General features: G+C 40.7%; 1 long non-coding RNA gene across 18 annotated transcripts in view; it reads right to left on the bottom strand.

Annotated features, from left to right (window-relative positions):
• LOC116444799 overlaps window positions 1-24031 on the bottom strand; it is a 63289-nt gene that overhangs the window by 34664 nt on the left and 4594 nt on the right. For 8 of the 18 annotated variants that reach the window (XR_004240514.1, XR_004240507.1, XR_004240517.1 and 5 more), the window contains exons 2-9: window positions 22145-22413; window positions 20950-21060; window positions 16343-16425; window positions 11778-12525; window positions 11508-11642; window positions 10670-10789; window positions 7330-9005; window positions 1271-1439 (exon numbers count right to left, since the gene is read on the bottom strand). This is a non-coding gene — a long non-coding RNA (uncharacterized LOC116444799). Of the gene's footprint in view, window positions 1-1270; window positions 1440-7329; window positions 9006-10669; window positions 10790-11507; window positions 11643-11777; window positions 12526-16342; window positions 16426-17079; window positions 20863-20949; window positions 21061-22144; window positions 22414-24031 lie in introns of those variants that run through there. The other 10 variants (XR_004240511.1, XR_004240515.1, XR_004240510.1 and 7 more) reach the window with 10 other exon arrangements.

Below are 24031 nucleotides of genomic sequence, written 5' to 3'. Positions count from 1 at the left end.
GAGAGGTCAGAGACTCTGTCCTTCAAAGAATCTTACCACTGATGCCATAAACATGATGAAGAAAATGAGTGAAGAGTAAGAATGAGAAAGCAAATGGTTCAAGGAGTTTTGTGAGTACTCTGCATTCAATAAAATCCTTTTCATTCACAAGAACTCCTTACAAATACATGTTTCTTGGGAGAACTTTATGTCCCTTACAGATAACTCAAGAAACAAAAGCATAATTTTTCAGACATCTGACAAAACTCCAAGATGAAATACTTGAAGCAGCAAGTTCTGTAACTTCTAAGGTTCAAAACCTTCAAAAATTTTGTCTTTTGAATACAGAGAACTGATGCCTGCCAGTCTTTGGAAATTGATACACCTGAACAAAACTGAAGAACTAATATGGAGTGGATGATTTCAGCCAAGTGCATTACTTCAATTAAGAGATTATCAGTAAACTTCTCCAGGAACCCTGGAGTTGTCTGGCTTTATTTAGAATGTTCAGAAAACACAAACTATCATTTAGTACAATAAGGAGATGGAAAAAAGTTTGGTCTCTTCCAACATAAGATGTCAAGAAAGATTTTCTACAGCTTGTTTCTTGCTGTGGGAGAAATATTAAAAAAACCCAATTCACTGCCTAAATCACACTTCTCTAAACTATTCTTGCCTTTATCTTAACAATGTCCAAGACTTTCCCCTCAGAGAGCAATACATTGTCCTCTGGCATCTCAGCTGCTCCCTCACCAAACTGTTTGCAATAGCAAGCAGAGATTCAGGATATTGAAAGTGCTGACAAAAAACAAACCCAGTTGTGTTGCAAGTGACTTCTTGACTTATGCCTGCTAAGCACAATTCAAAGGCTTGAACTTTTAAAGGCATAATTCTCTCAATTTATTTTTGTGTAAATATGAGCAGATGAGAAACAATTCTTTATGGCATTTCAATCTGTGAGACTCTCCTTGCTTCTCCTTCTGACTGGCCATTGAGAAACAGAAATATCTGGAGGTGCAAAGCCCCGGGGTTTCGTTAGTGACACAGGGAACTGGATTCTCTGCATCTCACACACAATACACGAGGCTGTCAGATAAAGAACAACTTGTTGCCTAAACCAGCCTGATCAAAAATAAATGCCTGCCTCCCAAGCATCAAGAGATGGAGATTTCTAGGAAAAAACCTAATTTCAGACTGGTGGATTCCCCTAGACGTAGATACTGTAAATAAACACTATCATTCGATGTATTAGTGGAACTAAATACATTCAGTAGAAACACAAAAGACCAACCTGACAGAACAGTGATGCCACTTGTGTTCACTCCAACCCCCGTCACAGGGAAGTAATTTTCTTTTATCATTAACATTAGAGAGCTTCATGTTGGATGCCCTGGATGACACCAATATGCCATGAGACAGTCAGGTACCCTGGAAAGAAGCCAGAAGTCCTCTCCAACAGCCTACATAATGACAAAACAGCCCTTTTAGTTTATTTATTGCACTCATTCAGTTCCTCTTTTTAAACTCTTTAATTTCACCTTACACAAAAAGCTCTCAACTGCAGAGTAAAGAGAACTGTTACACCGCGTCCTTCCCACTTTCTCTCAAGCACACTCACAAATCACAGCACTGTGGATTTGCCTGGAAGCTGTGCCATCGTTAGTTTTAATTAAGTAGCCTTAAAGTAAGTGGCCAATCAATATTGATTCATGTGGGTCTCACTGCACTAAGTCATCACAGTGTCCGAAGGCATTGCTGATGTGAATATAATACCCTGGGGCTTGGCCTGCCCACATTCATGCCAAATGAAGATTAAGAGTGAAAAGAAAATACTCACTGAGCTATTTTCTCCTCTATAATGTGCACCTGACTGAATACAGAGCAGAATTCCTTCCTTTTCAAAACTGTACAAGTATCTCCTAGTCTGTTGAGTTTGCACTTCATAGCTGTGCACAGCAATTGAAGTTTGTACTACCACAAAAAACGTCATGACCTACGTTTCCTGAAGTTTAGAAGGAGGACTTGGCTGATGGATACTGGTTAAGTCTCACCATAAGCTGCACAATGCACTGCTTGCAACGAGGACTGGAAATTACTGTATGATAGTGATGGCAATACAGCATTACAATAAGAGGTTCTCTTCCTTATCAACTTCAAAATATAACTGTGTAGCAATCAATTAAATGCGTTATTACGTTGACTGGCACTTGCATATCAATATCTAAATGAAATTGATCTAACTGGGAGGAACTTTCTCTGATTTTCTAGGACTTCAAGCCTGTTTCTCTCTTCTCTAAAGGGAAGCAAGGGATTAATTGTCCCATGTCTACAGGTGATTTTTTTGCCACAGCCTGCCTAATTAGCTGACATGGGCCATGAAGACTATAATTTATTTTAAAGCTCTCAGTTATCACCTCATAGGTGCACAAGCTATTTTTATCCCCCACCAGGCCACCCCAAAGACTGCTGAAGTCTGAAGCTCTAATTTAAAATTACTGCATACTTTTACAGCAAATTATACTATGCCTTGATGGGGTCCTGCAGCTTAAATAACAGTGAAACAGAGCTGAAGACAGAGTGCCAATTTACAAACTAAACTCAGGTTTTATACATCAGTAAATCCATGACCAAAGTGGATTACAACATAAAACCCTGACAAACAAGTAGTTACAACATAAGCAGTGAAATAAGGCAGTATTTTTGTTAACAATCCCAAATCAGTTCTCTCCTAGAAACATATTTCATCTCAGCCTCTCTTTTCTGCTCAGATTTGTATTACCTTTTCTAGCTAATGTTTAAAAAGAAGTTAATTTGAGTTACAGATGTATAAAGCTTATTTAGATTTTTTGCTACCCCTTTCTTTCACCAGCCATGAAAATCTGCAGTGCTGTGCTGCTTGCTACAGGTTGTAGATGTGAGTTTTCAGCTTGTACAGTCACACTCTTTGTGTTTACTACACAAAACAGTTGTAACAGTATGTGGGAATGAAAAGCCCTAATTTTTGTGGAATCGAATGAATTGTGTAAATTTTACTTCTGAATTGCTTTGGAAACTTGAAATTGTCACATAATTAAGAAAGCCATTCAGATGTCTTTCCAGTCTTTCATTTTCTGGCTTTGATGCATTTGCCACTGGGGTTTTCACGGAATATTCAGCTTTCCATATGGTTTCATTTACATTTCTAACGTGAGAGACGCAGTTTGCCATCGTGTGGAGCTTGGGTCTCAATTGCAGCTCACATCTAACGAGGGGACATCTAGAAAATGAAAAATTCCTAGCACCTCTGTGGTTAGCCCTGCTGAATAATTCCTGCAGTAGCTGAATTTTGCTGTACAGATGTTGGTAATTTGCTATTGAAAACCACCAGTATCAAACTGTCAGAGTCAAGAAATGGCTTTAATTATTTCCTCCCTGGAGCAGTAATGGCCATTACTTGAGCACTGCCAAAGCTGGAATGTGTTTGTGTGGGTGATTTCTTAGCACATGGAGTGCAGGCAGCTTTACCTGCACTTGCCAGCCCTTTGCTCCCTCCTTCTGGAAGGAGATTGCTTCAGTCAGGGCCAGATCATCTGGAGATCACCTCCACGAGCTTTCCTCCTTTTCCCTGGCCACCAAAGACTAACATTGTTTTTCTGCTTCATTGAGTCATGAAAATAGAAGATAAATCACACAGAAAGTCCTTGGAACTAAGGATAAGAGGAAAAATCTTTTCTAGAAGAGAGTAATTAAACAAAAATATCAGAAGCTACAGGAAATTTGATGAGAAATTGTACTGAGAAAGAAGGTGAGGTCAGCAGGGCTACTGAGGGAGTCTCCTCCTCACTCTGCATAAACACTGCCTGGGCTCTCCCTTCCTCCAGCAATGGGCACAAATAAAACCACAGTCAAAACCACACAGCTTAAAAAAATACATTAAAATTCAGGAGCAGGTAAAAATATTTTTACCATTTTATAGCAATTTCAACATTATTCTCTCTCCTTCATCAAACAGATCCAAACCCCAGAAAAATTAAAAACTGATGTTAATGTGAACATTTCCACAGGAGCCTGCAAGAGGTTTTGGCTTGTGCTTCCAAAGAACTAAAACTCCTCCAAAGTAACTCCTGGGCTAGGACTTTCTATTCCTCATTCCCATGCTGTATCGATTTGGGAAGACAATCTAACCTCTGCACCTCCGAAAGCTGTCCTGTCTCTGAAGTGGGATAAGGCTCCTCTCTCTACATAATTTTAAGGACAGAGAAATGCTGAAGCAAAGTTTTGCTAAAGTCTGGGGAAATTTGTCTCCTGGAAGGACAGAGAACACTAAGGGTGTTCCTGCAATATCCATGTGCTTGGCCAGCAGTGAGCTGCTGTTCCTTTGAAGTGCTCACTTTGGGTACTTGTGCACGTGGAGCCAGGGTGTGTTTTCCCACATGCAGTAACCTTTCCTTCTGCTGACTGTACGGCCCAGTCCAACGCCAGAAGTGTGGCATTGATGCTCTCTGGGTTGCTCCCGAAGGAAGAAGCAAAACATGGCTTATAAAAAACAAGGAACACAATAAGGAAAACCAGTCTAACAAAATGTATTGGAAATACTTGCCAGCCTAAAAACCTTTAAGTCATTAAGAGCTTACTTCTAAGTCATGCAGCACGTTTGCTATTAATTTATCTAATGTTTTCAAGGACTAGGAAGGAAGAGATCAAAGAATGTTTTAAAACTACACCTGGATTTTCCTAGAATTCTTAAAATTTCCTTTCTTTTTAGGTCAGCAATAAAATTTAAAAATATTGAAAAGACAAAAAGAAGAGAGAAACAATTAGAAAAATGGGATTTCTTCACACCCCAGTGAAGTCAAGACTTCCAGGTTTTGTCGAGCTTGAGAGGCATTAAGGTATTTTTTCAACCAAACTTGTGCAGTGAATACTTCTGTGAGGTGATCACTTCTAATTGCTGCTGATGGTATCACACCACAGCAGAGACACCCAACACCACCTGTCAGCTGCAAAGGCTGACTGATTATTAATGAAAGAGATTCTAATACTGCTGAATAGAGGCTGATGATCAATAGGTATTAAAGTTCTGCTGCTCTCCCTCCACGACAGCCAAGGGCATAAATAATAATGAGTTCTGAAATGCTCCCCGGTGTCTCTGCACGGGCTGTTCTGATTGCAACAGGCACTTCTTGTGTGTGGCACATGTTAACCATGAAATTGATACCTACAGACAGAGTTTGGTGTCATCACCATCCAGCTCACAGCTGAAACTATTTTGGAGTTTTGTTAAAAATGACAAGATTTGATGAATAGAGATTAATGATTAAAAGGCTTCAGCCTTTCTAAGTCCTCACACAATGTGATGGCAAATAAGTCTTCAAAGAGATTTATTTTTGTTCCTAGCAGCTGGATATCTAGAGCCTGCCGTTCCTGAGGGAGTCCCAGAGACCCACTTGATGATGGGAGTGTTTCACAGCTGTAAGAGACTTGGATTGTTAAACAATGACTCGAGCTGTAACATATTTTAGTGACTAGACTCTGCAAGCCCTGAGGTCTCTAATTGCCTGCAGGCAGCCTGCTTATCGCTGCAAACCTGGAGCTCCCATCTTGTAACATGAGGCAGTGAAAGCCTGTCTTGAACATGGAATTCAATTACAAGGAAATGATTCCAGAAAAAAACCCCACCAACAACACACCTTTACACCCCATTTTTCTGCTGTCAGAGGGGCAGGTGGGCCGGGGGCTCATTGACATCAGTAAAATGGATCCTTATTATCACTTAAACAGGAAAGCTGGTGTGAAAATTAACTGTTTTCCTTACCTAAAGACAACACTTATTTACAAGGCAATTATTCAATTACAAACACTTCCATTTTGAATTTGAATGGAAATTAAACTTGGACAATGCCAGAGGAACATTTGGGAAGACACAACGACAGAAGTACAGCTTTTGTAAAGTGCTTTATAAGCCATGTGCACATTTAAAAATCACTTTGAAACTCTCATCAAAGATTTAATTACGGGCTCTGTACTGATCTGTATCACCAGGCCTTGATTATTTCTGCAAAATATGCTACATTAACTTACACATGATGGAAATGTAGATTTAAATAGCTTTAAAGTATTATAATTAAAATTAAATAACCATAAACAAAATTAATGAATAACATTTTCTGGTTCATAGCCCTAGTTTTTAGGGAATTTATTCACTAGCTGATTAGAATGCCAAAAGTGGTCATTTTCATATGTAATCAAAATCTAACTAAGCAAAGTTCCAGTACAGCCTTGAAATTTAAAAAAACTTACAAGTGTCTTACTTTGATAGAAGATAAATACATTCATGACTATTTTTAGGAGGCAAAAAATCCTCAGTAAATCTGGCATATTTCTAAAATTTCTCTAAAAATTATTTAAGACAGTTTCCTAGATTTCCTGTTTAGTTTGCTTTTAATTCTGAAGCAAGACATTCTGGGGGATATTGTTCGCATTAAATGCATTTGCCTGAAAAAACCTAATGTTATTCCTATTTCAGGCAGTGACAAAAGTAGAATTAATCTACAAAAGAAATAGCTACGATTCCCCCTGAAAATTAGTATTTTTTAGAACCTCGCACCTAATTGCCATGTGATAAAACCTGGTGTGACACTTTGGGTCAAGATGAAGCAGCATTTTATATACAGTAATGTATTATTATTAGCCTGTTTTGACATGTTTTAGTGCTATGAATGTTTTTGGTTAGTTATTTCAGTGAACATCGTGCTATTTTGCCTCGGCCTCATACAGCACTTTGTCACAAAACAATTCAAGTTCTACTTTGATTTTTTCCTTCCCCAGAAATACAGATTATTTGGGATTTCTGACTGACTGTACAAAGAATAATTTTCTTGTACAGTGCCAGTAATTTACAGGCACCCATCACGTTTTAAAGGCAGAAATATTCAGCGGTTTTGGATTTAAAAAATGCCAATAGTGACAATTTTGAAGTCATTAGTTCTGTGTCACTGCCAGAAATCAGACTGCTGGCAGTGTGCACGTTCATAAAGGAAGAGCAACTGAGGGAATATGGAGAAACTTCAGCTCTGAAGGCAGCTGAGATCAATGTGAAAGAATTAGCCGAGTAAAATAATAGAGAACAAAAAAGTGATTCCTATGAAAGAGAAGAGATACTTTAAGTGAAACCCACTCTTAAAAATGCCACTGCTCATTTCCATGGAGTAAGTAGAATACCTCATGATACTCTGTGCACTTGAAACATATTTACAACAAAGGGATGTGCCAGGAGGAAAAATGACTGGTCCCATTTCTCCAGGGACAGTGCCAAACCCAGGTTTTTCCCTAAAAATGTCTTAAATTCCTCAGAAAGAAAATCACACTTACGTCTTTCCTGCAGTAATCTGGCACAGTTCTTTCCTGTGTAATTCTTGATAGAACAGCCAGGGAACCTTTATTCCTAGCTGGGAGTGAGGCTGTCACCTTCTCAAGAGACTGACACCCAAGGCTGCTCAAAACTGATCCTCCCTCCTTTGCAAGATCTTGATTTCTGTAAGAATGAAAACCAAGAAAAATCTCACCCATTTGGGGATGAAGAAATGGGGGAGCTTCTTTTTTTCCTGTGGGTGACTCATTATTGCAAGTTCCAGCAACTGTTGGCCTTCAGGTGGCTTTTCCCCTCAAGTGTTTTAAGTAGAATAGATGTAGATAATGATGAATTTAATTACCACCTGAAGCTCTTACAGGATCAGGTCTGGAAGGAAGTGGATTGCAGTGTGTCCTCAGCTGTGGAATGAGAGACAGGTGCAGGCTTAAAAAAAAAAAGGCCTGTTCTAATCACTCCTCTTCAATGCAGCTGGTTTAACAAGAGCACAGAGGTTTTTTTGGACCATGCTTGGAAAATGGGAATTTCCATCTCTTTGTTCTTAATGTACTGTGCAGAAAGGTCACTTATTCTGGCAGTGGCTAATATGTGACATCTGAGCAGCTCCTTAACAGGGTAAATTGCTGTAGTTCAGAGGTATAAATAGCCCCAGCAGCACTCACCAGCCGAGGAGCCGCTCAAAAACGCTTCTGGTTAATTTCCTGTTACCGGGTTGGTCTTCCAATGCCTCTAAAGAACCTCCTGGCAACGCAGCAAAACCCCATTTGCAGAGTGGCATTTCCACGGTTTTGCCTTTGATTCCCAAGCCAACACTTGATGCCTCCTATTGATCACATTCCCTCACCTCCGCCGGCGGCCTCGGCAGGGAGCCAACTCGGGACCCTTCCCGGTGCAATCTGGACTGGGCCCCCATGCAGATGAGCTGTGGCTTTAATGCCTCCTGTCCACCACCTGCTCATTTCTCCCCCTGTATTTGTCTGTCTGTGGAGTCCTCTCCACGTGTGGAAGGACTTTGTGCCCTTCTTCCTCTGGCACATAGGGCTGGAGGATATAAATATATTCCTCCTCCACTTCCAAGTGTACATGTGTGGCTCTTAACTCTTAAGGGATTTCTTGCTCAGCAGCATGTGAATGACCAACAAACACGGATTAAAATCCCCTGTTAATTTGGAGTATTTTTTGATAATTCAGCTTTAAACACAGTTCTAGTGCATGCAGCGTTCCCAGTCACAAGATTCATTCACTAAAAGCAGTTGCAGAAAGAGGTATTTGAGCAGCAGAACCCAAAATTCACATGGCAAACCTCGGGGTAAGGTCTTTTTCTACAAGGCTGTAATATTAAGATTATGAGCTCAATTTTTCTGACACCCACAAGTTCAGATGAAGTGTAACTAAACTCACTGATGGAGAACACCTACTGTCCTCAGGACAGGCCAGCGCCAGCAAGTGATGTAGTCCTTATATCCGTGTGTACAGCTGAGATGTTCAAGTTAGGGAAGATGGAAGCAGCTGGAAGGCACAGGAACAGAAGATTCTTTTAGCACTTCTCTCCTGAGTCACAGTGACCACCCCCAAGCAGGCCAATGGAGACAGGCCAGAGGCAGGACCCTGAGTCGGTGGTTAAGGTGCAGTCCTTGCCACCCCTCTGCTTCCTGGATGTTAGTTCAGCATCAGTGCCCTAGGAAAGCAAGTGGCAGAGACATGGGTAAGAGGGCAAAAAGGAAAAGACAGCATTTTATGTCATGTTTTGGGCCACAAAGTGATAGTGTGGAGATGGAAAAGCGTTCACGTCCCAACCTGCCTGTACTCCATCTGTTTGCAACAAGATACTCAGTCCCTGTGTAAAGCAGAGGGAAAAGGGATGGGTTTGTTTTTTTATTACACATTCATGTAGATTTTGAAAGGAGGAAACCAAGCAAGCCAAAATTAAATATAATTTTCTCTTTTTCCCCATAGACTCAGTCTGGATGGATGCCAAACCACATTTCGGAGGGGTGAGAAAGGCCCAACATCTGCTTCTGGTGTAGCTGTTTGTATCTTTGCTCTAAGAAAATTAGGTTTGAAATAATCTCAAATTGTCTGACACCTGTATCCTATTAGAAGTGACACATGGAAACACCTTCAGCGTACTGAATTTAGCACCATGTCAACAGTTTAAAGTGAACAGGAAAAAAAATGGTGAAAGTCACTGCTTCCCAGTTTCTGCTGGAGCAGATCTTGTGTCGTTGCACAGGATCCTACTGCAAGCCGGATCCATAAACGTAATGGGGTTTGAAGCAGTAATTATAACATGGTTTATGTCCCTGGCTGTAGCTGGAATTAAATTCTGCAATGCACCTCGAGGTGACTGGAGGATTTTGAGCTCAGTGCAGGCACACCTGTGGGCTGGGTGCCAGCCAGTGCATAGGACACGGACACACAGCGATTTCAGGGACATTTTTTCCTGAAGCTCAGGTCTGGCAATTTGCATCTTATGGGACTAGCAAGCAGGGATTCATTTTTAACTCTCTTCCCAAGCCTATGTAACCTCCCACTTGCAAATTCCTCGCTTTTAGGAACAGATCTGGTGACCTTTTCCCAGATAACACACTGACAATAAGATCCAAGTTATTCTGAGAAGGACATTTGTTGAAATTCATAAAACTTTATGACTGCTATAAAATTTATACTACCTAAAAATACACTATCCATTACAAAGACGAATGTCTTCCCATTCATTTTTAAACATGTTCCTTGGAGAACTTTGAATCAATCTGTTTTGAGAGATTGTTTTTATCTTAGTCTGCAAGTAAAGGAAACTCTTTACTTTTTAAATAGTATTGTTTGTCAGCAAATTTGCATCTTCAAGGAGCAATATCTAGAGTCAATAACACAGGATGAACTGATTTTTAACATGAGTTATGGCACACTAATAGAAAACATGTTAAAAATAGAAAAATGGCAATAATGGAAAGACAGACCAATAATGCTGACTCATTTTCTAGAGAGAAACATGCATGCAAGACCCTGTAACAAGAAACTGTGTCAAGTACAATTCAGTCTTTTTTTAGCCCCAGGACACGCCAAATGCACTTCCTGAATGGTGTGGCACTAGAGACACTAAACAATGGATAATATTTAATATTTTACATGCGCCCACAGCTGAAAAATACCAGGGAAAACCTGGAGAACAATGAAACTTGTTTGAGGTGGAATTTATTCTAAGGGCACTTTACAGAAATTTCAAGCCTACTTTCATTTGTTATTAATAGAGTTGAGTCACTTCTAACTTACTGGCTTAACATGACATAAGGTCAAAGTCTCCTAAAATGCTTTAAGACCTATTAGTGACCATTTTCTTACCTCATACATGAAAACTGCCTTATAGCTTCCTTCATAAATGGCCCCAATGCATGGAAACACAACCATCAACACTTTCTGATTTATGTGTTATTCAGTTCATCTTCCTAAAAACTCATCAACCTGGAAAAATAAAAGGGTTGTTCACTTTATACTTTCAATGGAAAATGTTTATGACAATATGATTATGGAGAAAAAAAATGCAAGCAGACCCAAGTATAATAATATATAAATGGACATTTTCAATGCTATTGATCTGGGTTTTTTCCTAATTTGCTTTCTGGAAGGCTCATATGAAAGCAACCAAACCTATTCACTAACTCAGTAAACTCGTGGCGTTGCTCAGAGCAATGAAAGTTTGAATTCCAACTGAATTGGAATTTCAAGACTGGTTCCCAGAGTTCATTTGGAGAATAAGCATGTCTGAGTAGGGCTGTGCTCTGCCAGCCAAGCTCATGCTTAGTTTTCACAGAATAAATTCAGTGTGTGTTTATCTGGCAGAAGTTACTCAGCCATTTTGAACACATTTTGACCACAATGTGTTATCACCAGCAGAGATTTTTCTCCACTGAACATGCAAATGTAACTTTTTTCTGAGAAAATGTGGTTTTGTTGCTTTCAGACACAATTTGAGAGCGGATCACTCATATGCTGACAATATGACTAAATGTTGATGTTGGTTATTTGGATAGTGGTCCCATAACATACTGCATCTATCAAGCAATTACCTTGTCACTAGCTCTTTAAAGTCCAGAAACATGGAAGTGCATAAGCATTTGTTGATCCATGTCATTCCCCACACCAATAACTTGCAGCTGGAAACCAACAACCTAATTTGTACCTTGTTGGGCCACAAGACGTTCTGAGAATTCATTATGCGCAGGAAATCCCGACTTCTGAAAGTGTTTCTTGGCTGATTCTCTGGGCTTCCGGTCGATTTTTACTGCACTCGAACCCAGGGATTGCATCCCTTAACCTATAATATTGAACTTACTCTGAATTTGGATAGTGGTTTCTGCTGAAACAGGACTGAACTTCAGCACATATTTTTCCTGACATAGAATGGCTGATTTTTAACTATGATTATATACAAAATCTTCATCATTCTTACCACAATAAAGTAATTAAAGAGCTGAGAAAGAGAAATCCATCGATGACATGAAACTTATTCCTTCACTTCTGCTCTTTCCTTTTTTAAATGACAACTGCTTGGAACAAAGATCCTGCTCCTCAGTAACATAAAAGCAGCCAGTGTTAACTTGTCATTCTAGCAGGAACGGTAACAGCCAAAATATTAGGAACCACATAATGTCATTTGCTCTATTATGGTGTGTTTGGATAGCAACTGTAAAGTTGCCATTTTTCACAGCTTTTCAGGATTTATGACGAAAACCCCCACCATTTTACGGTTTTCATTACCACACCATTTTTCTAGTGACTTTCCCAGATTTTGCTAACAGAAATAACAACACCCCCTTAAGTCTGCCATGTTATTTTTCCAAGAGTGCAAAGGAATACAGACAGAGGGCTCTGTCAGCCCTAATAACACCAGAGGTTTCAAACACTGTAGTGGTCTCACGAAATTGAATTTAGACATGCTCTCAAATGCCAGCAGTTACAAACTGCTCCAGAGCCATCCCTGACTGCGCAGCCTGTTGGATTGTGCCTGTAGATAAGGGATGGACATTACCACTGGCTTGGCCAAGTGCTTCTGGTGCAGTGCTCAAGGTCACTCCCAAGCCCACCTCTGCACGTGCTGGGTGATGAACGGCCGTGCTGGGCCACGATGATGGGCCCATCCTTCTGGCAGGCAGTGACCAATGCTGAGCAGCTGGCTGCAAGGCTGCTTCATCTTCCTGCTGCTCAGGGAGAAAAAAAGAAAAGATAAAGGAAAAAGCCCACTATTAGAAAAGATTTATCAGCAAACGTAGCAGAGCCATGCTTGACCTCCATATCTTCTCTGGTTTCCCAAAGGCAGCACATGTAAGGTATTTCCTGTCTTTCATGTTACTGGCTGGAATGCATCATGAAGCCCAAATTTGCAACCTGCTGTCTGTTTTAGTCATTAGGCATGACTTTCTTTGTCTCTTGATACAAACTACAGCCAACTGTTCACTGTTGTAATAATGCACAATTTCTTCAGTATTCCCCCTTCTCCTGGACAAATAAACAAAAAAACCCAGCCAGGCTAAGAGCTGCAATTCAGTCATCAGCCAAGGCTGCTGTGTCTTACAGTACCCTATTCCCACATCAGCACATCACACTCCGCTCTAGCTCCCCAAAACATTGGTCACAGTAGCCCCCACCTGTTATTCAGGGGCCAAAATTCAAGGTTAATGAACAACAATTAAAAGTAGCTACTAGACTTCAAACGAGCTTATCTCACAACACAAAAGATGAAGTTTACTGGCTGCAGCTTGGTTCTATATTCACTCATCTGTCAATAACATCCAAGCATTGTGAGCTATGTATTATTTTTTAAAATTATATCCACTCTGCAGGAACATACCACAGGTTATTAAACTACTGTATTATCTTTGCCAGTTGCTGTATCTTGGAATAACGTTCTCAAAACAGATAATCAGTATTTCAACCTCTGACCATCTTCAAAATCAACTGAAGACAATTTTTAAGGACATTAAAATATACATAGCCTGTAAAATGCAGTTCTGGTTATGCTTTGATGGCCACAAGTGGTACATAAGTACTGGTTATGCCTTTGTTCCACTAATATTATATATATATTTCATAAATGTGTTCAAAATGAAAGAAACTCCTAGAATTTCTGACTGTATTTATAACAAGCCTTCTGCAGGAAAGAAAAGAAGAAATAAAATAGGTGCACATGACATACTGATACCTGATTTGAAAACTGGATGAGAGGGATCTCACCCTGACAGAAAATGACCTGTGGGGCTGCTCTGCCACTCCAATAATAAAAGCTTACTCCATGAGGAGCAAAATTAATAGAACTTGATTCCCTGCTTATTTTTGTCCCATAAGTCTCCTTCCAGTGCCCTAAGCCATCTACTCTTCATGGGAAGGTGTGGATACCTGCTGTGGTCAGTGTGGAGCTGGAGCCATGGGCTGGCCCAGCAGCTGTTGTCAAACCCATGAGGTAATTGATGGGTTCTGCTGGTGTGTCAGTGTGGGCACCAACAGGAATCCTTTCCTTCTATCCAGCTGCCAGTGCTCCTAGACATCATAGGCAATTAAGGTGATTAAATCCCATCTCAGCTGAAACTGCTGAGCCCCTTCCAGGGTTATGAAGGGGAGACTGCCCGGCAGACTGAGGTCAGACCATAGCAGGGTGCCCTGGTAGGTTACGAGCAACCCATTCCTCTCACTCAGTACAAATACCCAAACCCTCACAATGAGAAGTAAACCAGCCTTTGATTGTGTTTCACAAACAGTTCAGCAGCTGCTTTTTAAATTATAAGACAATCAGATTTTTGTTTTATAATAATTTCACATCAATCACTGCAAACAAGTTGAAAAGACCAGAAGGTCAACTCATCTGTTCATCTCCAAACGCAATTTTGTTATTTATCTATGTCTCTTCTCTGAGTGAATACTCAGGAACAGGCTTAGTTGTTTTCAATGGTTTGGAATTTCAAGACAGAAAACTTAAAGACTATCTGCCAGTTTTATCCTTGTTCAGTTAAAAATGTTGGTCTGAAGGGAGGGAAAACACTGCAATCAGTTCTTCTACAACAGCAGTTTCACTCTTTCCCTTTTAGGAAAAGTTGCAGGATCCCAGACATGAGTCACCTCTTTGGAAGAAAAGGATGGAATATTACCAATATTTTTGTCCAGGGGCTTCACCAAGAGGTGGGAGACTCTAATGGAAAGTGTCTGGCCATGCCATGCATCTCCCAGTCTCACTATTTCCAGCCTTTTCATGACGATACCCATTTACTTTGGAAGCTGAGGGCTCTGGTGGAGTAGGGATGCTCAGGTAATTTGTACCTTTGTGTTCCCAGATGCAGACCACACTGTGCAGTTCAGACCCTCAGCTCTAGATCAAGGGCTGATAGCCTAAATCATTAAGTAGAGAATTACTTTCCTTATAGTCTGAAGCAATTAAATGACTCTCATTACCTATTTTAGTTCTGGATTTTCTCATTAGTTTTAAACAGATCCTAAAAAGATCACTTTGGGGAAGCTTTCATAGTGAGAGTTACAAACATCTTTCAAGCAAGAAGATCCTTGCTAGGAGGCATTTTCCTTTAGTTCAGTCCATTAAGTATGTCTGAAAGCAGCGAGCAGAAGAGTAAGATCTGCCTGACTGACAGACAAGGCAGGCTATCTTATTAGCAGAAGTTATTTACCTACTTGATGGCTCATGGAAACTTTTGTTCCCACCAGTCACAGGAGTTAGTTTTGCAGCTTTGTGTGTGGTTAATAAAACCCAAAGAATACCCGTATCTTTAGACTATATGACAAATCCTTGTCATAGACAGAAATGTAACTACAAACTTAAGTATTTTGACAGAACTTGGAGCCAAAGTAATGCCTATCTTCATAAATTGCGTAACTCATATGAATTACTCAGTGCCCAAAGACTACAGCCAATTTGATAAAGGAAAAAGTACTCTCTGTTTTCATCGAGAGAAATACAACTGGGCTGAGGGGCGAACCAGACTGGCACATGAAAAATCACTGTGAGGAAAAGCACTACCGGCCTGACTGCACCTCCCACGGGATTCAGTCAGCTGCCTGTAACCATGAGATTGGCACGGCTTAAATTCACAGCTTTCCAGAAGGATGAAGTTCGCTCCCTATTCATCTTTGCCACCATCTAAAGAATTAAGAGAGTGGCTGGTGATGAAGAGCACATCAATCACGTTTATTGTGACAACCATGACTGTTATAAAACAGATACACTTACAGCACATGCTAACCTCCCCCATGCTTTTTCTTTCTTCATTAAAGAATTGTTGAACATTCAGTTCAGGTCCCCTGGGACACATGCCTAGGAAAGTGCTGATTGCAGGAATAAATCCGTTTCAGGTACATGCAAGAGGAGCTGCCCATAACACACTATTTGCAGGTATGGGTCTAGGTGTAGTGCTGTTCTCACAGCCGAACTCATGCAGTTATTTCTTACAGAATGGCTTTGAACAGTCTTTAGGAACAACCAACTGTGTACAAAAACAGCTAACAGAGAGATCTATCTTTGATTTAGCTCAATATTTAGTCCATCTGAGTATTTATCCTTTATGGTGGAATGGCTGAGCACAGGGAGCAATTAGGAAATTTCTGAACCAAGGTCAGCTCAGGCACAGTCAATATGAAATTAATGACAAAGCTAATATTCAAAGTTTACAAATGGGCTAAGGAAAGAACACAGAAGAAATGCCTGGGGGCTGAAAAAATGGGAAGGCTTCAAACTAGGTAGTTTGAACTGACACACAAACTCTTGTCCTGAAAACAACTTCTTTCTTGACACTGTGAGCTGTTACCTTTGTTCAAGCAGACAGCAGTGGAACAAAGGCTGTAGCTGCCCCTTACCTTTCCTAGCTAAAAACGTAGCCCGGCTTTATTTGTTTCCTGTGCTCCAAAGTTGCACTGGGAAACAACAGGACAATCTTGCAAAAAAATGAAAGTGAAAATTCAGTTTTCAGATTAGTTTCTTACCAAATAAAAAATAGGCTTCATGAAGCAAGGACTCACCAGTAAACATTTTAGATGTACCTTGCCACTGACGAAACCGGAGAGGACTCAGTTTGACAGACCATGGGGAAGAAAGGAAGTGTCTAGGCAAGACAACCAAAGAAAAATGAGTCTCTAGACGTTAAACCCAAGTTATTCTCCCTCATGTAGAGACAGAGAATCAGAGGCCTAAAGTAAATATTTGAGTCATCTGATCCACATGCTATAGCCACAACTCATGAGGTATCTGCTAATTACAGCTTTGAAAGATGCCATGGAGTGACACAAGGCAGCCCTAGATGTATTTAGTTAGTTTTACAACTGAGGAGCTTAAGAAACCCTTGGGTTCTTTCCTACAGTCAACAGCTTCAACAAAGAGCTCTCCATTAATTGCAACCACATCTTGTCTATTTTTATGTATGAGAAACACTGTAGTCCTTACAAAAACCATAAAACAGCCATTGTCATTTAGGGATGCTATTAATCAAGGCGTTCTCAAGTGCTTCCCCTTCTCAGTTCCCTTGCCTAGCTCTCAGCCTGGCTCTCAGCCTATTGGTTTTTAACTAAAAGCAGTGTGGCCATGTGCAGCCCTTGCAGAAAGCTCAGGATTTTATTTTCAGTGCAGGAAACACTCAGCTGTGATCCCTCTTGCAAAGGGGACACCCTGAAGTGGTTGCAGGCATTCCCAGCAACGTTAATGACCAAAAGAATCAATCTGACAAAAAAGACTGAAAATACCCACTTTGTTCTGGAAGTACCTTTCATATTGTTGCTTCCCTCCTCCGCTCCTGTAAAGTCAGTGCAGCAAGCAAAAGAGAAGCTGAATTCTTTTGGCGCTATCCCAAACAGGTTCTTTCTGGGATCCTGGAATACTTAAGACTCAAGATTAAGAAAATCTTTCCAAGGGTTAAGGTTAAGGGTAAGCGGCTGCCTAATGAGGCTGAAGGGTTGTCATTATGTAAGCACAATTTAGACAAGCCTCTGTTCGGAGTACTAATGTAAAGATTCTTCTTTGGGGCAGGAGCATGGATTAAGTGATATCCTAAGATATTCTGGCTATTTCTGGATGCTCTACAACTCAGCAGCTTCCCCTCCCAAGCTACCACCTGTATTTTAACAGCCTTCTGTATCATTTTTAAACTCCTTTACAATTCTCCCAGGAACTCTGCACAGACATACTTGCAGCCCTGAAGAAGACTGAAAACTCAGTTACTTAGTAATAACGAAAGAAAAAAAAAAAAAACACCCAACCCCCAAATGGGATTGTTATCTCATCGAGAAGTAAAAAATGAGGTAGAAGACACACACGAGAAAGAAGATACCAGAGCCCCAGCAGTAAAAATTACAAGTTACAAGAGCAATATAAATCATGTTAGCAGGTTGGCAGAAACCTGACACTTCCAATTCTCCAGAAAGGTATTATACACATCTACTGAACTACAAAATCAAGACTAGTTCTGCCAGTTTGAGTCATGGCCAATTCAGGGAAGTTGCAAAGCTGATCTCTTTTTGAGTCCATGTTAGACACCTTCACTCTGCAGCAGTTATAGTGCTGCCAACAGATAAGCTTTGAAGCATTACTCTGTAACACTTTTCAAGGCGTCTAGAAAACAGTTAAGTGTTGGAGGAGTTTGGAGTGCCTTAACTTCTTTTTTTCCCCCTTCTGACAGATAAAGTAGGAACTTCTTAGCTCAGATTCACTGCTTCAGGCTCCTAGTTTGAGATGTGCTTCTGAGCCTTGTCAGCAGCAGCCCATAGCCAGGTCGCCAGTTATCAGAAACACAGAGAAGAGTGCCAAAAGGGACCCTGGGTAGTCCTTTCCCCTGCCCAAAAGATCAAGCACACAGGAAGAGGATGGCTGAGTAGGGCAAGCCAGCAATAGCATGGTTCATCCATGTGGTTTTATGGGGCAGTTAACTTTTATTACCTGGTAATTACTGAGGAAGGCTTCAGACAAGCTGACTCTACAGCCCACATGGCAGTAGACTTGTGTGGGCAGTCAGCTCACAAAACTCATGCTGCAAGACTAATGTTTCAGAGGGGAAAGCCAGTCCATTAGGAAAGCCAAGTTCAAGAAGACAGTTTAGCCATATTTCAGTAGTACCAGTAAAGAATACAAATACCAACTCTGAAGTTAAAAGAAAAAAAGAAAAAAATTGGAAAAAGCAGCCAAAGAGTAGGAAGAAGTTACAAGGTACAACAACAAAAAGTATGAAATATCTTAAAAAAGGCTGGAGGGCAGGGATCAGATGAAAAAAATGTGTCTGTGAACAGAAAGGCAAAGAGTTTCAAAGTTGAAATGGGCAGGCTAAGCTCCACGCTGCAGAGCAGACACTTGTTTATGGCATCACCCCTGAAGTGGGTACAACAAGGAGGAGTGAGGAAGAGGGAAGAGAAGGCCTTAGGAGAGTTAAAAAGAGTAAATACTGAATGTGCTCATTTTTTGAAGGAGAAACACCACGATCCAGGGGTACAATGGCTGTTGCTTTAAAGCAGTGGGTATCATAACCAAAGAAGTCACTTGATACTTCCTCCTCCTTTACTGTTCCTTACTGTGGTACTATTTCTTCACACAGTCAGTATGTGTGAGCAGAACACATGAATACTTGTAAAATCAGTGCATTCTTCTCTGTAGAGGCACTGAATGTTTGTGAAATGAACACTTTGGTAAACCTCAGGCTGCTTTCTCTGAGCTAATGCCAGTTAACAAGTTTTGATCCTCTATACCTGTTTTAAACTTTATTTAAATCTTAAAGCTAAAAAGATATCAAACAATCCTGAACCATGTGATAAACATATGCTAAAGTCATATAATTTCCAATCTCTTCTGTTCATTCTTTGCAATAAAAAGCAAAAATTACAGTTGATTTACTGTGCACTCAAACATTGGGAGACTCCAGGAACATGTGGGATCAGTTTAGGTCAGGATAAAAACCCCATAATTTAGCTGAGAGCAGCTTCCAAACTAAGCTCGTATTTTTTCAGACTATATTTATAGTGCAGTTACTATGTGCCAGTACATCATTAAATGTCCTAAGAACTAAACCCACCCTATTCTTTACGGGGAGGGTTTTTTCCCCTTAAGTCAGAAATACCCATTCCAGTGGAATTCTGCAGGAACCAGCAGCACTCCCAGCATTCTGCCCCCATCCTTCTCCAGTCCTGATGACTGCTGAGCTGTCTGCAGCCTTTTCTTGTTGCTGGTAAGAGCTCACAGTCTCCTGTTCTCACTTCCTAACATGCCCCTTGGCCTGGTTAGAACCACTGCTCCCCTGACCATTTGGAACTGGCAAGTAGAGCTGGCAAAAAAGCAGAAGAGATTTGGGTTGAATATGAGTGTCTAGTTCTACTAGCAGCACATCGGCCTCAAGGATGCTGTAGAGAAGAGGGAGGGATAAGCTACCAATGCACGAAAGACAGAAAGAAGGAAACGAAGGAAAGAAGGAAGGAAAGAAGGAAGGAAAACCAAAAAGCCCAGGAGCTAAAAAATGCAGCCCTGAACCATCCATGCTGTTTGCCCAGCCTACTGCCCAAAATTCTGGATGGGGAGAGAGAGGACTGACTCCCATTTCCACCACTACATTTGTGATACAGAGCTCTCTCTTGTGGGGCTGCTCCGTCTGCATGACACAGATAATGATGCAATTGTCAAACCTCCTGGTTCCTGCTCTCTGTGCTCAGCCACATGGTCCTGTTTCAAAGCCTGTTTCCAAACCTGCTGCATTAAAGGTGCAAACTGAGAAGAGCATTGTGTAGGAGACGAATTGGCCATGCATCAGAGATCTCAGTTTAATGTTCTTACTAGAGGAATGGTGTGTTTTGATGAATGTTCAGAGCTGAAAACTTAGCCTTATCACACAGAAGTTGCTGTCTGCAGGGAGAGGCATGGGGAGACTAATGCTGCCTGGAAAAGCAGCCAGCTGACTCCGTATCTCTCCCAAACAACACTGGGACATGCTGAGCTCAGGAAGCAGTGGGAGAATGAGTAAAATCATGTCACAGACTAAATCAAGAACCATTCCACTTTGCAGGATCTACAACTGTTGCAATACCCACAAACACAAAACACGAGCTGAAAATGAACTACTGCAAGTCTCTTTTTTTTTTTCCTCTCTCTTTTTTCTTTCTTTTCTTTTCCCACTTGAATGTGTGCAGAAGATACAGTCTGAGTATTAAATGTTTTTCTAAGAAGAAAATGACAGACCCAGAAATAAATACTCTGGGATTTATGGAGCCAGTGCACATACAGTGGCAGGAAACTTTGCCAGGTTGCTGTAAGCATTCATGACATGGTCTCTAATGTCTGACTGGAAAGCACTGCAATATTCAGTGGGATAGACTGAAAGGCAGCCAACATGGCAAACATCTTGGGTGCTTCTACACCAGTAATTACCTTTATCAAACTTTAACTAGTGATGTCAAAATATTTTCAGATTGTAGTCATGAACTGGACAACAAACACACAAGTTTGCTACTTCACACTAACATATGTTTGGTCTCAAGAGGTTAAGCATTCATCTGTTTCCAAATCATTTTTTAAATATAAAAAAACCCCCCAAAAACAACCCCAACCCCCCCCTGCCAAAAAACAAAGACAACAACAAAAACCCCCAAAAAACCCCCACAACCTTTTTATCCCTGTCCATGCTGCTGAACCATGTCAGCTTGCACACAAATTATGGCTTTGTAGGACTTCTTATCTTTGATATTTCTCACACCATAATGGCTCCAGTGTAGACCTGCAAGTTAAAACATAGTTTTAAGCATGAATAACAAAACTGAGCCTTCCATCAATATGGATTTGTTGACAGGAGGAAAAAGGCTTAGACACACAAATAACATTTTGGCTGAAAACAAGTTGAGCTTGCTGTGACACAGACAGCGAGGGGACAGCAATCTTTTGGCTTTGCAGAAACAAAAGAGAAATAAGGACTAGATTTTTAGCTTCACTTTCAAACTCTGACTTCAGACCCAATTTAAAAAAATACGGTTAAAATTAATTTGTGAAGACAAACAAACCTGAAGTCAAGCACAACTCTCTCAGCTGATACCATTAGAAGGGGCTCTACAATTCTTCTGATAGCCCAGTCTTAATGACATCATGATATCAGCAGGTACATATGTGAATGTGGCTTTTCAACCTCAGCATTGAGAAAACCAATAAATTAAATAAGCTAAATCTGCCAGTGATTCTACAGTACCTTCTTCTTCTGTTTATTAAAGCAGTCAGACAGGCAAGAAAAAAATCAAACCCACAAATCCTCTACCATTTCCTTACTGAGCTATAGTATATTAAATCACAGATATGAGTCAACAACATCATGCTGCTGGGAAAAAATGGAAAACCATTGTGGGAAGAATAAACAAGTGTCATCTGTAGAACACATGGGAGCAACACTTGTGTTTGGCTTGGTGGGGGGAAGAAGGAGGCTCAGCTGCGGGCACCACCATCCCAGGAGGATGTGCACAGAGCAGACAAAACCTGGAGAACAAGGACAAGGACAATGAGGGGCCTGTAAGAGAAGAAGGCTTAGGGCTGGCTGCTTGTTCTGAAGAGCAGAACCCTAACCCCAATCCCTTTTGTGGTGGTCCTGGGACATGTGAGGTGCAGCTGGGAGGAAGGAAGGGCTTCCTCCACACTTCCAGCCCCTGGACAGCATTAAGCTCTCTGAAGAACAGGAGTGTCAGAGACAAGACCAAGACAAGCACCCCTGCTGTGACTTTTAGTGTAGCAGGGATTATAAATTTGTGCAACACAATTTGGCTAATTTCTGAGAAGTTCATCATGATCTTGCTGTGTGTGCTTGCTCTGAGTTTTCTTACCCCACTGACAGAGTGAGTGCTCAGCACTTCCTGCTGGTGTCCACCCGGGCCTTCCTTTCAAGCTGCTCCACTTTGCTCTTCCTCCTTTCTGTTTACTGTTACTGGCTCATCAATGGTTTGCCCTTCTTTCTCCTAAGCCTTCCCTCCTGGATGCTGGAAAATGTGCTGGGTTCCCTTTGCTGACTCAGAAACATTTCCCGAGGAGTAGATAAAGAAACAGGAGTAATCCAGCAGTTGCCACAGACTGACCAGGTTGCACAGAAGGTGTGCTGCAAATTAAACAAACAATTCAGTTAAAATAAGTGGTAGCAACTGAAACTGCTTGAAAACACAGCAGTGCTATTTTTAAGGGATTATTTCTTTAATATTTTAAATAACAACTTTGCATTTCTGTGTCATTGTACAAAGTTAAAATGCTTCCAAGCACCACTATTCACTTGAGGCAGCAGCATTCCCATTTGAAATTTTAGGCAAACAGAGGGAGAGGGTATGGAGAGAATGAGAAAAGTCTTTTTTCAGAATTATATGTTGATAAATCCAAAAATAGAAACATTTTCCAAACAAATTTTCTCCGTGCAAGTATCCCAGTTTCCCAGCAACTCTGTCAGTGACATAATGCTAACTTTGTGGGAAAGCAGCTCTGGACAAGAAGCTAAGAGATTTTTAGAGTCTATTCATAACCCTGCATTTGCATATGATAAATTGCTTCATTGTTATAACAGTCCCCCTTTAACGTGATGATTGATTCTTCTTGTTTTACACAAAAAAGATTTGGTTTAAAATGCTAACCTTTCAGCTAATCTTTATCTTTACATCAGAAGTTCTGTCAAAATGTTTCAGAACTTCCAGAAAGTTGTTTAGGTATTTTCCTTGACTAAAAACCATTTCACATGGGCTAAGTTTCTCTACATTTTATATAGAACTGGCACTAATTTTATAGCGTGATTTTAATAGGTTTAAAACTAAATCTTTAATTATCGAGACAATTATTTAAAGCTAAAAGAGAGTGAGCTGTAACACTGTTGTAGCCACAACAAGAAATAAAAAATTTTGTATTTTGGTGTTTTCGATTAATATTCCAGATATTTGTCAATTCCCCAACTGCATTTACAATTTTTTGAAAGAATGGCACAGGATCCAAGTTTCTTCTAATTTATGCAGTCGTAATTTTTTTTTACATAATGGAGTTATTCATACCAACATGAGCAGGACCACACTCTGAGCAAGCTGGATCTTAAAAGTAAGTATTCCAACCAAGCTAATGCCAAGGTGAGGGTTTCTTTATAACTTTTGGACAGAAATTCATCTGGGCAGTTCCTCTGCCACAGTTTCAGCAGCAGCAAAAGGCTCCCCCAGCACACTCCAAGCTATGCAGGCAAGCAAGGTGAGCAATCAAGTGCAGATCTGGTCTCTGCCAGCATCCAACAAGATTTTTATCATGGCACTTCTCGTGAGAGGCACAACACAGCCCAGCCCCAGGGTATTTAAGAAAGAGTGGCCTCCTGTCCCCTCCTGTGCAGACCCATCCAAGCAGTACCCTTGGGAACTGAGGACACGGCAAGGATCCTCCACCTGCAGCCTGAGAAACACCCAGCCCACACGTGCTTCAGTTCCTCTACATCCATTTCTACTTAAAATTCAGCTTTTCCCCAAGTAGTCTGTAAAATTTTTCTCCACTTAACCTCAAATTGCCTTTCTCCCCTGCTCATAACTTGAGCTGAAATGAAAAAAAAAAAAAATAAGCTTGGCTTGTATTGGAGCGTCAAGAAATAAAACCAGCTTCGAAACAACTGCAAAGCGGCAGAAGTAGGTTTCAGTGGGACTTCTAATGTGCTGTGAATTATACTGGTGCTTAATTAAATTACCTTGCTGAGTCTGGGCCCAAAT

Source organism: Corvus moneduloides, chromosome 5, assembly GCF_009650955.1.
Source record: "Corvus moneduloides isolate bCorMon1 chromosome 5, bCorMon1.pri, whole genome shotgun sequence".
In the NCBI taxonomy this organism is placed as follows: domain Eukaryota; kingdom Metazoa; phylum Chordata; class Aves; order Passeriformes; family Corvidae; genus Corvus; species Corvus moneduloides.
This window is presented reverse-complemented; position numbering and strand designations above follow the sequence as displayed.